Raw genomic sequence first — 21,657 nt, 5'->3', positions numbered from 1 at the left:
TATAACATTTTATTAGATTGTATTTTTGCTACTGCTATTGCCAACGACTGGAGATGGTTTAAGGTATCTAATATTTAACTTTATTTACTCATGGTGCTAAATACCAGACAGGGCTTTTCCATTACTATTAGTTGGTTATAGTTTCTATGGTACAAAGGCAAAGCCAACATGCATGCCTTGGTAATAAGCAGGTGCCTGTCATTGGACTTAACACTGTCCAGTCATCTTTCCTGAAGCTGAGAGGACTTTCCAGAGAGAAGCAAGAGTTATCATGCCACATAAAGTAAATCAAGCTCAATTTTGACACCTGATTCTGCATGAAGAGGTTTAACACCACCTTCCAATTTGGAACTAAAAGCTTTATTTTTCCTATTAAAGCAATGGCACTAGACGCTCCACCATGAAGAAAGAATCACATTGGCGAAAAATATACAGGACTGTTAGACAGGGAACTGCTTGACATGAGATATTTGGTACTAGTAAAAGTGCAATAACCATGTTTTCATAAACCAACATATCTCCAACAACCTGCATCAAACTATACCTAGCACTATAGCCTGAATGCATATTTCAGGTACATTTCTGTAACCACATTTTATGTGCAAAACTTGTATACTGGAAGAACACTACATGGTTTGAAGATATGATCCATCCAAGCAGATCACTGTGAGACCCAGTTTACTCTTGTCAGTTCATGTCTCAATTGCAAAGATTTAACAAAATGATAACTATTTTAAATACAGTGATGTCCACCAAAGGACATGAAGGTAAACTGAGCTAGTCATCTACTATATGTTTGCTTAGAATCCATGGACCCGTGTTTCTGTAGTTTCCAAACCACTGTAAGAGGTGATGTGCAAAATGTCAACATCCACTTTATGCGTGTTGAGGTTTAAGTTGAGTATAATTCATCCAACTTGAATGCAGTAATACTTGCCCCGCGAAGAAATCTCCATTGGAGTGCAATGTTAGAAGCTCTTATGCGGTTCTTCAGTGAACTCCAGGCTATGCAGTCCTGGTTTTAGGGGAGATTTGGGGGTTAAGTGATGGTGTGCCTGTTGTTCTATTGTTCTGTGTTGTGTTTGTTTAGTGTAACAGCTAAATACATTATACTATCTTTGAGAAAGATAGGATGTATCAAATCTCCAGCCTTGGCTTTAAATACTCAGACACCGCATTGACCCAAAAGGTATTTTCTTCTGCCGATAAATGGCATAGCTGCCTATAATAACAAGACATGCATATGTTTGTAGTGGTGTTTGATCCTAAGTCCTTCTTATTTGCTTCTACCCTCACATCATTCCAATGGAGATATTTGTTCAGGTCATTGAGGAGTAGTTGATCAAAGTCATGACCTACCATTGACCGGTGTCTAGAAACTCAATGAACTTCTTTCTGACCTATTAGACGTTGTTCCTCCATTAGGGTATGTATCTACTAATGTGAATGTATTAGAAAATTATAGAGAAGGATGACATACTTTTTAATACAGTGAGAATATTTTAAACTATATCATACAAACAAACAATGTTGAGAAAACGTGTTCTGTAGAAAGAGTCTTCACATGTGTCAAGAAAGAGCAAATTAGAAACACACCTATGCAGATTTCTTTCAGTTAATGTGATCTATAGGCTTATGATGTAATTGAATTTCTATTACTGCTATAGAACAAAGCACTGCCATTTTAACTACTCTAGTCCTGCTTCTGCGTTTCCTATGCGCATGGAGCTAAACACTAAACAGGGAGTCACTTGATCTCTGTGCAGTTGACCTACAGCATTTATATCTTTCTAAAAGGGAAACTTAAGAAGGTTTATTTGTACTAACTTCACATACTGATTAAAAATGCATACTCTTCCAGTGGAAAATGCTTAGGGATAGGTTAAGTGGTGTTATGTGTAGCTTAATGAATTCTAAGTGATCATGAACACCCTGTGCGTGTGCAAATCTCTGCTTGTATACATTTTATTGAGAGAAAAGGGGCCTGATAATATTGCTGTAAATGTTACTCTGCGTTTGTCTGGAGCACAGCACAACTCACAGAGATGCAGTGCACTATTTCCATTTTGCTCATTAGTGTAGCAGAACCATCATCATCTTAGAGACTCCTTGGAGACCCCTTAGCCACTGTTGCTTTTCCCAAGTCTGTCAAACAAGACTCCAACCATGACAGTAATATTCGGTAAAGCGTCAAGTGCACAACTTACTAATATCAAGAACAAGAAGCGTGATCCCATATATTTTCAATTGAATACTGAACCTTTGCTACACTCCAACCTCCTTGTAAGTCGTTAATGCCTTGAAAGATGTACCAGCCCTAAATCATGTTAATTTTAGATAATCAATCTTTCTATATTCATGTACAAAAGTTTCGACAATTTTGAAATATTTTATATACTTTTACTTTCGGTTCATGATGAAGGCCTACTTAGTGAAAAGCATTAAAACAAAGGACTACAATTGATTATCATTCCTTCAAGGGTGGTTCTTCCTCTATGCATTAATTATGCTGTATAAGAAACCCTGCGGCCGCCTAGTATTTTATACTTTGCTTTTCTGTTGTATTGCTCCCTAGGTAAGTAATGTCATCTTATGGATTTAGGGGCCCCAGACAAGACATATTTTGGGTGCCACTATTCAGAAAAACGTTTAATATTATTACCCATTTTCTGCAAATTGAAGCCCGCATGATGCCTGCTAAACAAACTTTCGGAAACTAGGTCACACAAAAACAGTTGAAATATGTCTTTTTGGATGTCCTACAAATCCTTAAGCTTACAAAGGAAAAAGAGATGAGGAGTCAGAGGCAGTGGTAGCTAGGGAGAAGGTAATCGGCAGGGATATAAAATTAGAGGTGCAATAAAGAGAAAGTTCACTTTCCCTGGCACCCTTTGGAAGGTGGGGGCCATAGGAAATTGCCTACTTTGCCTATGCCTTAAATAGATTCTGTATGTAAGATTATAACAGCACTGTACTACTGTTAAGTGCACATATATCTTCTAGCACCAGTTTTTGGAGATAATATTGTGATTTCATTATAACTGTTTTTTGAGATCTACAGGTCACATTTCACTCCAAGCAACAATGAAAATTGCAGAAATATTAGAATTCAATTTAGAAGCCTCTATTTTGAAATAAAATAATTAACTATAAAAAATGTGAAAAGCCAAACCCCTAACTCAAAGCAGTTTTCCATCCATCTATCCTGAAGATGAGCAACATACAAATAATTACACTATACATTTGCATTAAAGAAATTAGTCCTGCATGATTGTTTTAATACTTATGTACTATTATTTATTATAATTCCTTTTGCAACTTTATATAGCACGTACCAGGCACTATGGTGTCGGCAGTAAACATCAGATGGCACAACATGGAAAATAGCCTTATTTGACAGATGTAAGTTCACAAAATAACTATATACAGTAACACTTTCTATATAAAGTGAACCATTCAAGTAACATGATTAAAGAAGGGAACTAAAAATACACAAATGTAAATGTGAGGAATCCATTTATATATTTTTTTAAGGAGGATAAACAACAGGTTAGGGCCGGCAAATTTCCAAAGAGATATTTATTGCAGGGATAAGTCTTTCAGATCCTTTTTGAAAAACAAAAAATAAATTTGTGCATATCACAGGAGGAATTGAGTTCTAAATTCTAGGGGCACTTCCTGAAAACGATTGAAACATTATTCTTTGTTTTTTTAACCATTGTGGTTCCTGGAGCAAGGATTCAAGAGAGCTTTTCACACTAAGGTGATCAAATCCTGTGCCAGGATTTAGCAGTTCAAAGAGTTTCTTCCAAGTGGGGTGATCCACTTCTGTGCCAGGCATTTCTGGATGCCAAGTACCATGGCTTTGTACTTGATGCAGGCCATTTTGAACATGCTTCTAACTTCATTCAGAAACCATTTGAGAAAATTGAGGACTGTGGTGATGTGATCGAACCCTTGGTGTCTTCAAGATTTGATACAACTTTGTTTCAGACATTCTATGCTTTCCAGACCCTATGCATATACCCTTCTAAATGACAAGACATTTCCAGCTGATGCAAATACAAGGCTGACCAGAGATTCCTTAAGTCAAAAGCATGTTAACTATTTTTATGGATATGAAGAAATCCCATGTCAGTGCACGGACCATCAGAACAAGAGCAGAGGTGTCTCAAATTGAAAGGTGGCAAAACATAAAAAAACATTAAAAAAATAATATCTATAATAAATGATAGTTAAGTAAAGAGAAACTTTGTTTTAATCGTGAACATTATCTAAGTCAATAGCAAAATGTGATAATAAACGCTGATTATAATCGGCCTTTTCTCTGCCATCAAATTTAAAACATGTAATTTTTTTTTTCAAGTTTGAGTTTCTTAAGAAAAACAAGAAAAGAACAGCACCGTAATAAACATAGTAAATCCTATTTAGCATAGAAATAATAAGAAAAATAAGGAAATACAACAGTTATAACTATCATGTTGAGTGCCAAGAGAAACTAATTTAAATAATTAAACTATAAGGAGGGGGGAAAGGGGAAGGGGGAGTGAACAATATTTAATTACTCTGTACATTGAAAATAAGAAATTAAACACTAAGAATATTAATATGAAAGAATGAAATAACATAATACAATGTATATAAGCATTAACAGCTTCTAATGTGCTAAGAAAAGACAACATGGTGAAATTAAGGTGGCTTCTTTACATCGTCTGATATAGTAATAGCTTTGCCAACAGAAGAGGCAGAAAAGATAGATATGTAGCAAGTGGAATCCATAAAAGATCTCTTTTGATTATCAAAGAAATAGGAGAAACATAATTGGTATCAAGTCTATGATGAAAACATACAGCGTTCCACCAAGCTTTAAAAGTAACTTTGTCTGATTGTTTCCAATTAGAAGTTTTCAAACATGGCTGGACTTCTTCCCTTTCGGCTGCTGGAGGACAGGTTTTTTTTCTTTTAGCTTTAAAACATTGGTGCATTTTTTCTATGTGTCTTGCTTTTGGCTAATGTAAGATAATGTATTGTTTCGGTCTGCTGTTTATTTGAACAATTTAGGCGTAGCATTTTACATTCATTCATTTTCTAAAATCTTCATCACTAACAGTCTCACTGATGCCCTCACTCACATCTCTCTTGCCTTAAATACCCTAACCTGGCCAGTCTCCCTCCGCTATACTATTTTAATTCCTAATTTAAACAGAATATTTCATTTTTTGAAATACTTCAAATAAACCCTGTTTAGACTTCTATGTATGCACCATCTCTAATTGCTCTCACTTTCATTATCTTTGCTCTTCCGCTCATACATTATTGTTAAACTCCTGTGGGCTTTCCTTGCTGCTTTGTAATACAAATATTTTTTGGGCATTTCACAAAGAAAACTGTTAAGGCAGGTGAGTGAGCGACAAGAAACTATTTGACTTTATTTGGTCAGTGAAATATTGATTTCGAATTGATACATTGTTTAATGGACAATCGGGGACTCTACACCAAACATCTGAACAAGGAGCATGGTTTTGAGAGTGATTTACAAGGAAGTCCTTCTCCCTGCAAATAGATTTATAGCTTTGCAAATCAAGCCTTGAATCTGAACCCTGGTTAGTTGCATGTAATATGTGGTACTCTATTGTTGGGTTGGCATTGTATAGTATTAGTGATTACACCCCAGATAAATTTCCTTAAAATGGTGTATTCATTAGACATCTTAACAGTGAAGTTTATCTCTGAGCGCTTTTTGTGCCTACTAACTGACTTGTTCCATTGGTGCCAGCATTAGTTAAGTCGGGTTTGTAAATGAAGTTTGTCTGATCCGAATATGGCTGAAACCTTTAAATAAAGTGTACAGTGCACTGTACGTGTGCAAATCTCTGCTGCGTATTATAAGTGAGATATGACCTGTCTTGGCAATGCTGTGTTATTGCTTCAGAAAGCCATATGTGATCTTGCAGTCCTGCTTACAAGATCATGTGAAATGGAATTACAGTATGATTTACATAATGACCCAAAGACAGTCTCTCCGTTAGTTTAGCAGACTGTCATCTTCAGCCAATGCAGCAGTTCAAAATCCACCATATTTAGGGTTGCCCGCTAGAGCAATAGATATTACTCCAACAAAGGGCCTATTTGCGATGTCCGCCTGACAACCTTTCGGTACTGGGTGTGACAGACCTCCTGTCGGCGGTCCTGACCGACCAATTAGGATGGGACATACACTGTTTGGTCGCACTCCTATTCTTTACAGTGGGAGCATTCAAGCCAACAAGAAGGCTTACTCTCATTGTAAAATGGTGAGGTGAAGTTCATCCCTGCACCCCGTGGCAGGCAACTCAAGGTGCCTGCCACGGGGTGTAGGGATCAGCAGGGAAGCATTATAGGTCCGCCCTCGGCCTGCAACCGGAGGCTGTGTACCAATGGGGGTCCTGATAGGGGCCCCTAAAGTCGACTTCCTATAGTATTTCTGTGTCGGAAAGGCCGGCACAGAAAGGCTGTAGTAATCCATCATTGTAATCCCTCAGGCGGAAAGAGCCGCCCTTGGGATTACTGAAGTTATTACAACTGGTGGACGGGCTCTCCAAGACTGTCGGAAGCCAGTCGTAATGACCGGTAGGATTCCTTTCCGACCGACACCATCCTAATGGGTCGGCTCGAGAGGAATCCGACCAGCTGATTACGATGCGGTACGAATGTCGGAGCCGCATCCTACCACATTGTAATCGGCCCCTAAGTGTCTTCATTAACCCTGAGACAAAATAAATATGTTGGGGGAAAATCCACCAATGTCTGCCAATGCGGTTATATAGTCCATTAACACATGTGGATACCAAAAATGCCTCCCACTGTGAGGATACAATGTCATTGATGCTCACTTGGTAATCTCCCTACACGTTACAGTGTATATTGTTGTGGGTTAGAAGTACTGTATGTTTTCTTTAAGATCTAAGGGTTTTTCCTCAATTCAAGCAGTCCCATAGTCTTTCAACTAATATGAAAGTTGGCCTTCGAGCGTTTCCCACCAACTGTGACTCGTGGTACTTAGCATGCAATGAAAGTTTGTCATTCTACACTTCTTTGACTCACGAAATAGTGGAATGACAATCAATGCTTACCTCAATGAAGGCAGCTTGGGGTTGAATTGGTTACAGTACTTCACAGTTATTACTGCCGCAGTAAAGATGTGAACGTCCAACCAGACTTGTGAGAGCTTTTTACAATCTCATAATATCTACAGTGAAAATGTAGGTCAAACAGTAAACAGTATATCAACCAAATACACAATAAAAAGTACTGTAATAAAACCCGGGCTATAAATACTCTATGCTGCATACATGATCACTGGGTGATCCAAAACTTCCCTTCCCACCAGAAAAACAACATAAGGCAGCAAGTGCAGTTATAGAAAAAGATATTTTGATGAGTTACACAATGGGCTGTATTTAGAATTTGTCAGACAAGGTATTCTGTGTAAACGGCAAAAAAGTACCTTGCCCCCCAAACTCTCGCATTAGAAGGTTGTGATGTGGAAGGACAAACATTCAATCGTTTTCAATGTTTAGATTGGGCGATCAGATGGATTTTGTTTTTACTGTCCATCACTGCGGTGACTGAGAGTTAAAAAAATAGTTATTGTGATGTTGGTGCCATTAGTTTGTACTCCTCCAAATATAAACTCCTGCAAAAATGTTTCAAAGTTTGGTGAGAGGGCACCAAGGGCCTCATGTAGGTAAATAAATTTTACCGTTTCTTAAATACTGAGCCGTACCGAATCGGTAAATTAGAATCGGTAAGTTATATGTAGGTAAAAATTCGGTAACAGTTACCGATTCGGTAACATTCGGTAATCACGATTCGGAATCCACCGAATCGGTAAATACCGAGGTGGTATTTACCGATTCGGAAAATACCGAGGTGGTATTTACCGAATCGGAAAATACCGAGGTGGTATTTACCGAATCGGAAAATACCGAATCGGTATGTACGGATTCGGCAAATAAAATCACATGACTTGACGAAACAGCTAATCCCGTGCAACCACAGCCCACCCAACCAGGAAGTGGCCACACCCAGGCAGGTGTACATAATTAGCCGACCCTGGAGAGTCTTGGAGTGCAGAGGAGAGGCAGGGAGCCGGTGCCTGTGCGAGCGGGAAAACGAACATCATGTCCAGCCAGAGAACACAGAGAGACGGAGGGGAAAGGAGGAGGAAGCTGAAATTTAGCCCCAAGGAACTCCAGGTGCTGGTGGAGGAGGTGGTGAAGCAGCACCAGAAGCTGTTCGGAAGGCAATCCCTGCAAGTGCCTGAGGCGGAAAAGCGCAACATCCAGGCACAGGTGAATGCAGTGGGAATGACCCACAGGGACATAGAGGTCCTAAAGAAGCGCTGGTATGACCTGAGGATTGTAACCAAGAGGAAGATGGGCGACATCCAGAAGGAGGCCAGCCAGACTGGAGGTGGAACCAACAGGGCACCTGCCCTCACCGAACTGGAGGAGCTGGTGGGGGCCACAATCGAGCAAGAGAGCGTCGTGGGTCTTGGGGACGCCGACAGCTCTGCCAGAGCCGCCACACAACAAGGTAAGACGAAAGCACAGCAATGTAGCACCCCCTATCCCTATCCCACATCCCCCATTGTGAAACGAGAATCACACTGCAGTCCACACGTGTCAGTGCAGACAGGCAATGCATTCCGGGAGATGTAGTCAGGGAAACACTATCCATGACGTAAATGTAACAGGGCAACAAGGCATGTCACGCACTCGAGGCACAAGGAGACAGAGGACATTTTGGAATGTGAAATGATTTATTGTGACGCTTTCAATGCAGCCCTTCGGGGACACTGAGCCATTGTTGTATTTCTGTCCACAGATGTGACATCATGCAAGACAGGGCATGCTGCAGGAGAGACGGCACACCGGCCACAAATATCACCTCTAGCCAGCACAAGTACAGACCAGGGAGCAGGCCCACTGGCACCCGCACCACCAACACAGGCAGCCTCGCCGCAGCCAGAGCCAGCATCACCTCGCCCAGAGCCAGCATCACCTCACCAAGAGCCAGCATCGCCACTCATGTTTGAGTCACCGGCCACATCTCCGCTTGCAGGTGTGAGAATGATGAGGCGTCCAGCAGCCAGGCTACGAGCCTTAGACACCTCGTCAGACGACAGCATGGGCCCTGACGAACTCACCATGTCCCAGGAAGGGAGCCATGCCACTGTGCCCCACACCTCACAGGCAGCACAGACGGGAGCAAGAGGGCGCCGCAGGTCGCGTGTCCAGAGTCCACCAGCACCCATTGACGGCCATGGTGTCTTCTTGGGTCTCGAGGGCCAAATGTTGAAGCAACAGCGCCTGCAAACAAAGGCAGTCATGTCAGTCCAGAGGCACATGCGGGTGATGAAAACCACATTAGTCACCATGGACAATAACATCAGCGGCATGGCTGCGGGCATTCGGGACATGTCCCAGTCAATCCAGCAGTTGTGCAGCAAATTAGATGCTGACATCGAAGCACGGCGCCGGGAACGCCAGAGAAGGGACACTACCAACAGGGCACTCAACCGTCTGGCAACGGCGACTTCTCTACTGTGCCGGCGCTCTGTGACGATGCAGGAGGGCCTAACACAGTGCTGCAGCGACCTGTCTCGGGGGATGGTGCAGGTGACAAGTGCACTAGGGGTGCTATTGACTAGTCAGGCGTCGACAACTGCTGCAGGGGATGCTGCGGAGAGCATCGACACCAGCAGCAGGAGCAGCATCACACCCCCCGTCCCAGAAGCACGCAGGAGCAGCAGGCGGCTTGGGGTTGGCTCTAGTGAGGATGCACAGGCCGTGCCATCCACCACTGCAGCGCGTATGCGCAAACATTGATGTGGCCCTGCTTAGCCACTTCCCATTGGGTGACGTAACCCTGGACTTACTTCTTGTATAGATGGGATATTGCCAGTTTGGCTTGTTCATGTGTTCATGGCGTGGTGCCACATTAAACTACGTCATGACTTCTCACAACTGGCTGTGTCCCCTTACTTACTCAGAAATAGTTGCATGTGATCTCTGCCCGTCTCTCTCTCCCATCTATTGCAGTTGGCACTCTAGCTGCGTTGCCCTGTGGCTGTCCTGACTCATCCTCGTTGTCCTCAAAATATGTTAGTTCCACATCTGTCCCTTTTTTCGTGGCAAGGTTGTGCAGCATTGCACAAGTGGCAATAATCTTGCAGCAGGTGATGGGTTGGTACTGGCGTGCGCCTCCGCTCTTGTGGAGGCAGCGGAACCTGCTCTTCAGTAGTCCAAACGTGCGCTCCACCACATTGCGTGTTGTTTTGTGTGCCACGTTGTATCGTCTCTCACTCTGGGTTGCTGGGTGTAGGTAGGGAGTGAGGATGAATGACCGGCATGCATATGCACTGTCGCCTAGATGAGTAACAGGGTGACATCAGTCACATGCCTCTATACACTATGATTTGCAGGTTGCAAGGGGCGTCACTGTTACTTACCTAGCAGGTATCCCTCTCCGAATTCTCCTGCACTCAGTCGTGTGTAGATCCCACTATTCTGGAAGATGTAAGAGTCGTGGGTGCTTCCAGGAAACTTTGCAACGATATCTGTGATGATGTTCCCTGCATCACAGATCACCTGCACATTGATGGAGTGGGTGGACTTCCTGTTCCTGTGGATGTGCTCTGTGTCAGCTGGTGGACAGATTGGGATGTGTGTACCATCAATACAGCCGATGACATGGGGGAACTGTGCCATGTGATAAAAGTCTGTTTTTGTTTTATGCAGTGCAGCCTGTGTGTTGGGGAAGCTGATGTAGTGGTGCATTCTCTGCATCATGGCATCCAGGAACTTCCTGAAGAAACGGGACAGGCAACTCTGGGATACCCCACCCACCGCAGCTATCACCACCTGATAACTGCCGGATGCCAGCAGATGTAGGCTGCAGAGCACCTGCACATGTGGGGGTATGGCGTGCGCCCTTCTTATTGGCTGGTCTAGGAGTGGGTGAAGGTCCCTGATTAAGTCCATGATGGTTTCGGGGTGTAGCCTGTACCTCTCATGTATCTCTGCATCAGTCAGCTGGAATAGTGTGATGCGCTGTCTGTAGATGCGTTCCTCCCGTCGCCAAACCCTCAGTCCTGCTGCCTGTAGACGTAGGCGCCTTGCAATGACATACATAGCGGCCATGTTGTCCACGCTGTTGCATTTTGGGATTGCTAATATGCACTGTTGATGGTTACCACCTGCTTTCAATCCGTGTTAATTACCGACTCTTATTTACCGATTTTCTTGGATTTCTTAATTACCGAGTGCTCCTACATGTCATTTTAATTTTTACCACTTCATATTTACCACTTCATATTTACCGATTCGTTAAGTATGTATTCGGTAATTCTGATTCGGTATTTTAGAATTCGGTATATATGATTCGGTATTTACCGCCTCATATTTACCGAAAGGTGGTTTTTGGACTCCTACATCTCACTTGTCTGAATACCGGTCGGTAACGGCATATTTACCGAAAATCGGCCGTTACCGACCGGTATTTGGCTACCTACATGAGGCCCCAAACCTTTAAATGGATTTGTATGAACTACTGTGACCTAAAGAGTTCACTGCAGGGCTGAAGTAAAGTTGGCGGGTGGAGTAAAGGCAGGGTGGCAGATGTAAATTCCTCCGCTACCTTACCAGCCTTTGCTTCATCCACCAAACTCTAAATTTGGACCAGTTTTTCAAAACCTTAAGGGCCTGATTCACCAAGCTAAACTTACACTTTTGTGTAAGGTTACATTTATTTCCAATACACAAAGGTATCTTACCAGTAGTATCTTTACAACTTTACGATAGGTCTTTCCTATCTTTTAATTTGCAGAGTCTCCTATCTTAAATTTTGAGACTCTGCAGTTGTAAAGATACTTCTCATAAAATACCTGTGAGAGTGGGAAAAAATTGGAACTTATACAAAAGTGTAACTTTACCTCTGTGAATCGGTCTAAGTCTGTTTGTGATTGGTAACAAATTGCAATCTCTGTACTGTGAAATGGACCATCACAATTATGTCACCAAAACTTGGTCTTTATACATTGGATTCTCCAAACTGTCTTGTTTCTGTCCGGGTGATCATGAACACCAAAAGAATGTGTAAACAAATAAAGCCAGTATCAAATGAAAAACCAGACACTGTAACCAAGCAATGTAAAGCAATGTAACTCTGAGTTTAGGGAAGTGGCCAGGAAATCTAATGTATCTAAGAGTTTCAAGGTTAGAGGTATTCACTCTCTGCAAATGTGGGTGTCTCATGACCTGAGGGTTCGGGAGACACAGGGTCATCGATAGGGACTGGTATAGACTGATGTTCGAAAGTGGAAGAATGTGGTCTGTCACAGGGACAACTCAGGCCCTTTCCTGTACCTATGCGCACTACAGCAGGGTAGCAAAAACAATAAAAGGTAGTTCAAGAGGGGAGTATGGTTGTCATAAATAGTTACCTCTGGGGACACCTGCACTCGATGTTGTTTTCGGTCTATAGTGGTAAAGGAAATGGCTTCAAGGGTGTGTGTGTGCTTTTCTGGGTGGAATGGGCTTGCAGAAGCATCCACTCATTCAAGTTGTTAAGCTTGCAGGTAGGGTATTCAGGGTTGTTTCACGCCAAGAAGAAATGAGAAGTAGTTCCGAACCACAGGAGCCCACACGGGTCAGTTCAGCATTAGTATTCTTCCAAGACCTGGAGTAGAGCTCATATATACAGTTCATGGGATTTGAGTAGCAGCCCACTGCCATTCAAAATATTGCATCCATCTAGTTCACAAATCCAACCAACCAGGTTGCGACAGCGTTTATCTCCTACGAGAGTGTTGTAGAAAGTGCACCTCTTGTCTTCATCCCAGAATGGAATGTCTTCACAAGGGTCTGTGTACAATTGGTGGTCATGCACAATCACCTCCTTTGATGGATATTCTTTGCATTCTCCTCAGACAGGTCTCAAAAAGCAAGGGAACTAGAGAACGAAGAATAAGTAGGGACTATGGCAGTGTTTATTGTTCCCTAATGGCAGTATCCATCTTTTATCTTGCAAATGCCATTTATACAAATTTAAAGATCTTTGAAATCATTTGAGGGTATCCATAACAATAGATGTGCCAGTTATGGCAAAATCTATGCACCCAGTATTCAGAAATATTCCCATAAATTCATTAATTCACCAAAAACATGAAGGAGCCACATTTACTATAGGCAACTGGACTTAATTTAGAAGGGGATGTCCATAGGGTTTACAATTGGGTAAAGCACTACACCACTAAACACAGCACCACTGCCATCAGCCGGGGCATCTAAGAATGTGGCTGAGGAAGACATCTTTTTATGAGAATACAGTATGAGGAGAAAAATAAAGTGCTGGCTAATGACATTTGGAAAGTCGTGAGACTTCAAAGTTCGGTATGACTTTTATGCAGCCAGCATGCTCAATGGACAAATGTGGGATTCGGTCCTCCCCCCTGACAAAAATTCGAACAAAGATTGGCAAACAGTGCATTTTAAAGCAAATGTTAATAAAGAATTTAGTGAGAAAGCAAGATGGTTAATGCAGCAATTGTGATGGTGTAGTTTTGAAATATTTAAACGTATTAAAAATTGTCCTATATTTTACTATAGTGATTTTGGTAATTATTATTGAAAATGTTTCAATTCTGAAATTGTGAGATTGTGAATTAAATATTATTGAGGCCAGTGGAAAGTGAAAAATGTCTAACATAAAGTGCCTGTGGCACTTTATGTATGACATGTATGCCCTTTTTCTCTCCACGTCTCATCCATCTGCAAATCTTAAACCTCTTTCCTCTTCAACACCCTCTTTTTACTCTCTTCTAAATGCACTTTATTGCATCTCCTTCACATCACCACCCTCAAACAAATGTAGCACGTTACAACGCGTGCTTTTACCATGCAGTAGGTAACAACGCGGTTGTTACAACGACCGCGTTATTACCACGCGTGGCATTACATCGCAAGTCGTTTCAACGACTTGCGGTAGGTGGTGTGCTGAATTTAGGAATAGTATAAATTACTATTCCTACTCCAGTTAGCGCAACAGCAGGGAAGGTGTTGGATTTCAAATCCAACATATTCCCTGGTGTTCCACGCCACCTAGCGCAAGTCGTTTAAACGTCTTGCGATGTAATGCCATGCGTGGTAACAATGCGGTCGTTGTAACGACCTCGTTGTTACCTACCTGCGTGGTATTGACCGCGTTGTAAACGCTGTTTCCCCCCTTGAACATACACTGCACTCAATCCTATGGAAGGACCTTGTTTTATTTTACTTTGGCTTTGTCAATATTTTGACAAATATGTACTCCCTTCACAAACATTTACACAGAATTTCAATTGCTGGAATACATGACCATTGCTTGGTGTGCTTTGCAAAGAGGACCACTCACTGACAAGTACTGTGAAAAACTTGCATTGCCTTCAGCCTCAGCACCAGAGGTTTCAATCATGGCCCGTCATAAACACCTGGTACTACTCAGTTCAGAGTATTCACTACTCAAGAGTAATAGGATGCACGAAAAAACACAACCACATCATGATGGAAATAGTTAACACTCTTGGGGAATTCACAATTAAATAAAACATGTGATATTGAAATAGGAACTAAATTGCTGACATGCATTACCTGAACGATTTTAACATTAATTGTTCGGAAATCAATCTGTGTTTTTGGCATTAATGTTAACGATATGAATATAGTGCCCGACTGACTCATTTCAATGTTTGCTTTAATGCCACATGACTGAGCCAGAGTCCCAGAGTTATACAACCACAAACATCTAGCATGCTACAGCATCTGTCTTTAAAATTAAAACATGTCTAGAGTAGAGATAGAACATTCTACAACCACTGCACTGATCAATCTTAAAAAATCCGGACCTTAATAAGCGCCAAGTATGTGCACCATAGGCGAGGCATGCATACTCCTAGCCTTTCACGTTTATTGACATTTTTCCGGTATTCCACAATTTAGGATATTCAGATCAACTAAGGAACAACCAGGGGGCTAAAGCCCTGCAGGACTTTTGCATCCACTTCTCCAGGGAACTAATACAACAGTTCCATTTCTAGAGGGTCCAGTGACCTCCAGCCATGGCCGGCTAGTTCCACAGTGGGGGAAGCCAGTGCGACCAGGCGTCTCAGCACAATAGATCAAAAGTTTAATATTAACATTTACCGTTACCGAGGGCAAGGTGCTAAATCTCACATACCATCCAATCCTACCCTGTCACAAATTAGAAAGGTCGGGATATGCCTGTGAATGATGTCTGGTCTTATGCAGAGATGCAACCTGCAAAGCTCAAAACGGTGACGCTGACAGTGTCACTGGCCCACAGTGGATATCACCAAAGGCTCCCATGGCCTTGAAAGGCTTTAGAAAGGCAAGCCCTGTGTTATGCCTCATTGCCGAAAGTTGATTTACTGCCCGCCTTCTGGCTCCTTGTTCAGAGTGAGGAGGGGCAGGCAGCGTATGACAGGCAGCTCAGAGTTAAATACATTGATTTGTTTAGAGATGTGATCAAAGGCGATGTTTTTAATATTTTTGCAGAAAAGATGTAGGGATTTCAGAGGGGAGTAGACTCTTAATACAGCAACCACCCCTGGAATAAAGATGGCATTGCCAGTTTTAGTACTGCCTTCCTCACAATCAGGCTTTTCTACTGTCGAATAAACTGAGCGCCAAAGAGAAACAGGTAGGGAAGCCTCCAAAATTAAATTTTGTTTAGTATCTTAGGAATATTGTCTACAACACTGGCTCTTTCACCTTCTCAGGCGTGCATTTACTTATTATTGCTACTTGATTATCGTAGAATGACAACATATTATCCCTTCCTGAACAGGATGGTGGTTGTTTGCTGTGCAATACTGCTCTGCAGAAATGTGTGTCGAAAATAAAGCATATTTTTAGAAGGTGAAGCTCTGCACCAGCGAGTCTCAGTAGTGTGAATATTAAATGGCTTTCTGAACTATAAACGTGTGATAAAATGACTGCTCGTCCCATTGAACACGTGGTGCATTGTATCCTGGGGCGCATCCCTGTGACATTGCCTCATGTGCACCATAGGCGCAGTGTCATTCCTTTTACATCATGTACGCACTGGCCACTGGATGAACTGGCCTTGATCCCTCCAAATTGCTGTGGTTAAAAGCCCTTGACCGCCCGCTGGATGAGATGCTGCTTCCAGTCCACTTAGGGAGGAGAGAGAAATTGTCTGAATCTGTGACCAGTGACTGAACAAATGGATAAATTAATCAATTGGACGTTGCACGCAGGATAGATTTCCAGGGAGGTTCACTGTGCCTGTGGAAGGAGGGGGTTGCCCTCTCCTGTGATGTACAAGAAACAAGCACAAACACACAAACATCCCCTCCCCTTCCCCGCAGTGAACACAAGTTTGTATTGCATACTGTCAAGAGCGAGACACAACATAATTTGCCATTAAAAGTGTCTATAAAAGTCCCTATATCAGCTAACATTCAAGAGAGCTCAATCACTTGGGAAAGACTAGCTTCAAGTGCACCTGAATGAACCCCAGCTGGCAGCTTCAGGGACATTGAGATGGGGAGGTGCCCTTGGTTGACCACAGGACCTCTTACATATGGTATTTACAGTCCCATTTCCTTCGCCGCTGCTCAACCAATGAATAATGGTGGACCTGACATTCCAAGATGATATTTCCTCCCTTGGTCTGGGACATGATCCTGAACCTCCCTCTTCCAGTGACATTAACCTTTACTCCAAGCTAACTTCTAGCAATGTTGGTGTTACCATGTGACTCAACCAGCACCACCACATCTGGACAGTCATCCAGAGCGGAAAGGCACTGACACCAACTGCTTGGCCTCACTGCACTGCACACTATCAAACTACTGCAGATACACTTCGTTTGGAGGAGCTACTTTTGCTGTGTGCTTCCTAGTTAGTTGGTGTTGGGGTACTTGAATCTTTCATAGTGAAATATGTTTGCTGTTAAACGATTGCCCCCCTCATCGAATGAACCCACTAAGTGGGGAAACTATACCCATGTCTTACAATAAAATGCCCTAGAAGGCATTATCGAGTCTTGTGTACGCATTCCACCTCACTCCGTTCCTGTGACTGTGTTAGAGGTAAAAGGAACACCTTGAACTCGTGAAACATATTGGTGGATCTTGCAAAGGTGCCTAAAAATGCTAATAGCTTTTGACCTATAAGTCCCTAGAAGAGACTCTGTGGGTAAGACCTTTATGAGGACCAAGAGGTAATGAATTAAAAATAAGAATCTGTCCACGCCAACACCCTCCCTTAGATATGATGCAGGGACCAGGTCTGTGTGCAAACTCAAGAAGCATGAAAGGCAAGGTAGGACCCTTTTTCCTGTGTGAGCAGACACCAGACAATATCAGAAGTGGGAAATAATGGGTGAAGTGAAAGTTCATCAACTTGCCAGGTGTCATAGAAAAGAGATCATGTCCTGACGAATCTGATAATAACGAAGGAGACTGCACAGCATCAGGGGAAGAAGTGTTTTGAAGGTTTAATAAGAGTTTGGTCTAGTGAACAACTAAAACAGAGTACGGACAGTGTCCATCGAACGCAGCACTTTAGAAGTAAATGGGGCTGAAGAGCTTCACCTAATACTAGTGTAATTTCAGTCAAGTGAAAATAACAAGGGTGGCACCGACATCATGGCAACAATATATTAAAAGGGACATTTTGAGACGTGGAATAAACATTTCAAACAGTCTTTACGTCAGTGGCAATTTATGTTCTATTTTCCTTTCAAAAGTGGTGCAATGAGTGCCTCTAAGTAGGTGTACTATCATTGTGACTCTACTACACAATTATGTCTGATGGACATTTGGGGGGCAGGTGTCCAAACCTAGGCTTCTACAGACAGTCACCTGCAGACAGCCATTAAAAACCTGGAGCCTTCTATCATCAGTCAAGCATCAGACATCACATGGCAACAGAAACCAGGAATAAGGTTTTAAGAGACACAAACCACACATGAAGGACCTGGACATGTTGAACTGGAGACTGTGTATCGTGAATCAGGTTATGGAAGGAGTTCAGAATTCAAAAGAGAGGTAACAGCCATCGAATATCCAGTATTGGGAGTTGTTGGGCAGATGTCACATGTTGGGGCTGACCAGCAAACATTAATGCTAAATGGAAAGAGACATGTGGGCGCAATATTTCAGATAATCTACATGATTGAGACAAACTTCCCATGATGGGGTCTGTGTTCTCCTCAAGAATAGATGAGGCAATGAGTCGCTAAAGACAAGATTGAAAACAGCATTTCCAAATACAGTCAATAAAAAAGTTTGATCCAAAAAACGAGTTTAGCAATTTGGAAAAACCCTAAGTTATATCAACATTTTCAAATGCAATCCAGAAGGCAAAAATATAGTCAAACAATCAGTCAAAGGGCTTAGAAGTCATTGCCATAAAAGCACTTAGCAATTAAAATAGATGCAACAATGAGCAAAAGCTGGAACATAGACCAGAGCATGCAGCGAATCAAAAGAAAACCAGCCAGCTTCCTTAGATAATACTCTTAAAAGAATATGGCTCACCTCCAAAATCATATCTTTTTATACATAATTTCACAAAAGGAAGCAATAACAAAACACAATTCAGCCCTATAAAATGTCATACCTTGACACCATCCTAGCACTATCCTTCTAAATGAATAAATATTTACCCATTCTGACCTAATATCATTGGAGATGTCAGAACAAATCTGGATACATAATCAATGGAAAGACTCATTGATGAATTGCATACAGTAGCAAGAGCCTTGAAATGTATCGAAAGGTTTCCTCTGGTGTTTTCTTTAAGAACAATGTTTCATTATAAAACGAACCGTGCACACTTGCTGCATATGGGGTCAATCACGATGAACATTATGAGGCAGCCATAAAGATATAAGATGGCGCTGAGGCCCAGTTGAGGCATAGTTTGGCATAGGCCACGATGCATTTCTGTAGATCACAGTATTATAGTTTATATTGCAATAGATCCATTATCATATGCAAATATGATTTAAATCAGAATATAGCTAAAACATATGCATCAGATACCAGTGGCCAGTATAATATGATTTAAATCAGAATATAGCTACAACATATGCATCAGAATCCAGTGGCCATATCACATGAATTGAGATGGGATAAACCAAAGAGGTGCTGGGCATGGTACAAATGGAACAAATATGTGTTGTATAAAATGTTTGAACTCAGAGTAACACTAACCTGGCGCAGCTCCTCAAAGTAGAAAACAACACTTGAACATGTTTACCATTGATTCTGTGCAAAGCCTCAACCCTTCAAGATGCAATTGTTAGACCGACTCTGAAGATGTAGGTACTGTACGCTGCTATAGAAACATAGGGCCTGACTACGATGGGGGACAGACTGCCACCGACAAGCAGTCGGTGGCGGCCGTCCGACAGACAGGTCATTGGTCCGACCGCCACATTACAATGCTGCTAATCGGGGTCGGGGAAGGCCGCCACCTCTGACAGGATCATCTGATCCTGATGGGCGGCGGTGGGAATCGAACTCCTCACAAGAGGCGGTATCGGGGCAGGCACCACCATCTGGATTATGATGTCCCTTTGTGATAGCCTTTTCATAGCGGTCCCACCGCCATGAAAAGGCTGTCAGAAAGGGACTATGGAGTCACCAAACAGGACCCCTGCCCTCCGTAGGCCACTGTAAAGTGGTCGAGGGGGCACATGTAGTTCCCCCATGCATTCCATGCACAGTGTGCCACCACGCATGGCACACAGTGCATGTATGTGCACAAAGTGCTCTTTTACACAGTGGATTGTGCAGTGGTCCTTTTCCTGGGTCACAGCACAATCTATTTATTTATTTATTTATTTATGGTATTTGTAAAGCGCAACACTCATCCCAGGGGATATCACGGCGCTAGGACCAGGTGAGAACAGCAGACAGCTGAATAGGGAGGTTTAGTGATGAGAAGGGAAAAGGTAAGTCTTAAGCTTTTTTCGAAACAGCAAATAATTGGTGGTGTGTCTGAGATCGTCGGGGAGCTCGTTCCATCTCTTAGCCGCTAGGTAAGAGAAGGAGCGGCCTCCAGTTCTTGCTTTGTATATGCGTTTTGTCCTCGCTAATGCTGAATGAGTGGAGCGAAGGTTCCTGGTGGGGACATAGAACTCCATTTTATCCTGGAGCAGGATGGGACCCGTCCTGTACAGGGCTCTATGGGCATGGCAGAGAAGCTTAAAGGCAGCCCTCTGGCGCACAGGGAGCCAGTGAAGGGTCCTCAGGCATTCTGATGCCGAGTCTAGCTTGCCCTTATCGCAGACCAGTTTGGCGGCTGCATTTTGCAGTACTTGTAGGCGAGAGAAGAGGTGTTCATTCATCCCCACAAATAATGCATTCCCATAGTCGAGACGACTGACCAATAGGGCTTGGGTAACTGAGCGTCTACAATTCAGCGGTATCCATGGGAATAGTTTTGTTAGGAGCTTCAAGATGGCAAAACCCTTGCCGCAAAGGAATCGTACATGGTCTTTCATGGATAGCTCATCATCCATAATAATTCCCAGGTTCCTGGCATGTTGTTTGGGGGAGGGGGCCAGACCCAGTACTGGAGGCCACCATGTAGCATCCCAGATTCGTTTGGCTCCCCCAAATAGGAGGATTTCCGATTTCTCAGCATTTAACTTCAGACAGTGGGCGTGCATCCATTGAGCCATTTCAGCAAGACAGCCTTGTAGTTTGGTTTTAGTGATTGCAGATTTTCATTAAGGGCTACCACTAGCTGCGTGTCGTCCGCATATGAGCACATGCTGATGCCCCATTTCCTTCCAATGTCAGCCAAAGAAGACATATAAACATTGAAAAGGGTGGGGCTCAGCGATGCGCCCTGGGGGACCCCACAGTCGATGGAGGTAGTGTTAGACTGAAATTGTCCCATGTGTACAGTCTGGGTGCGAGTACTCAGGAAAGAGTGTAACCAGTTCAAAGCATTGGACTGTACTCCTTTCTGTTGAAGTATATTCAACAAACATTGGTGGGAGACCGTATCGAATGCCGCTGACAGGTCGAGCAGTATTAGAGCCACCAATCCTCCTTGGTCAGTGTGAGACCTAACACTGTCCGAGACTGCCAGCAGCGTGGCCTCAGTGCTGTTATTGGCTCTGAAGCCTGTCTGGGTAGGGTTCAGAAGGGAGTTGGTTTCTAAGTATTTGGTCAATTGGACATTGACCAGTTTTTCTAAGACTTTGGAAAGATATGGAAGTTGAGAAATGGGTCTGTAATTCTCAGGGTTTGCGATGTCGGAGCCCGCTTTCTTCAGAAGAGGAATGACGGCTGCGTGTTTCCAGGCATTAGGAAAGGTAGCAGTTTTAAGAGATTTATTAAAAATTTGAGTGACCAAAGGGCAGAGTGAAGGTGCAATCTTAGAAAACACAAAATGGGGACAGGGGTCCAAGGGGGAGCCTGATTTAACTGATTGCATTGCTGTTAGGACATCAGCTGCTGATAGTGGTTCAAAGTCCGTTAAACAGGGGATAGTTCCTATATCTGGAGTGAGTGTAATGTTAGTGAATTTTTCAGCATTTGTAGCATCAGTTCCAGGAGAAAAGTTT

At 42.8% G+C, this 21,657-nt stretch overlaps 1 protein-coding gene across 1 annotated transcript in view; it reads left to right on the top strand.

Moving 5' to 3' along the window:
• The window catches only part of FAM163B (family with sequence similarity 163 member B), a 396,063-nt gene that overhangs the window by 180,261 nt on the left and 194,145 nt on the right, over window positions 1-21,657 (top strand). The window lies entirely within an intron of this gene.

Source organism: Triturus cristatus, chromosome 1_2 (genome assembly GCF_964204655.1).
Source record: "Triturus cristatus chromosome 1_2, aTriCri1.1, whole genome shotgun sequence".
Taxonomy (NCBI): Eukaryota; Metazoa; Chordata; class Amphibia; order Caudata; family Salamandridae; genus Triturus; species Triturus cristatus.
The sequence above is the reverse complement of the archived record's forward strand: the minus strand, read 5'-3'. Positions and strand labels throughout refer to the sequence as shown.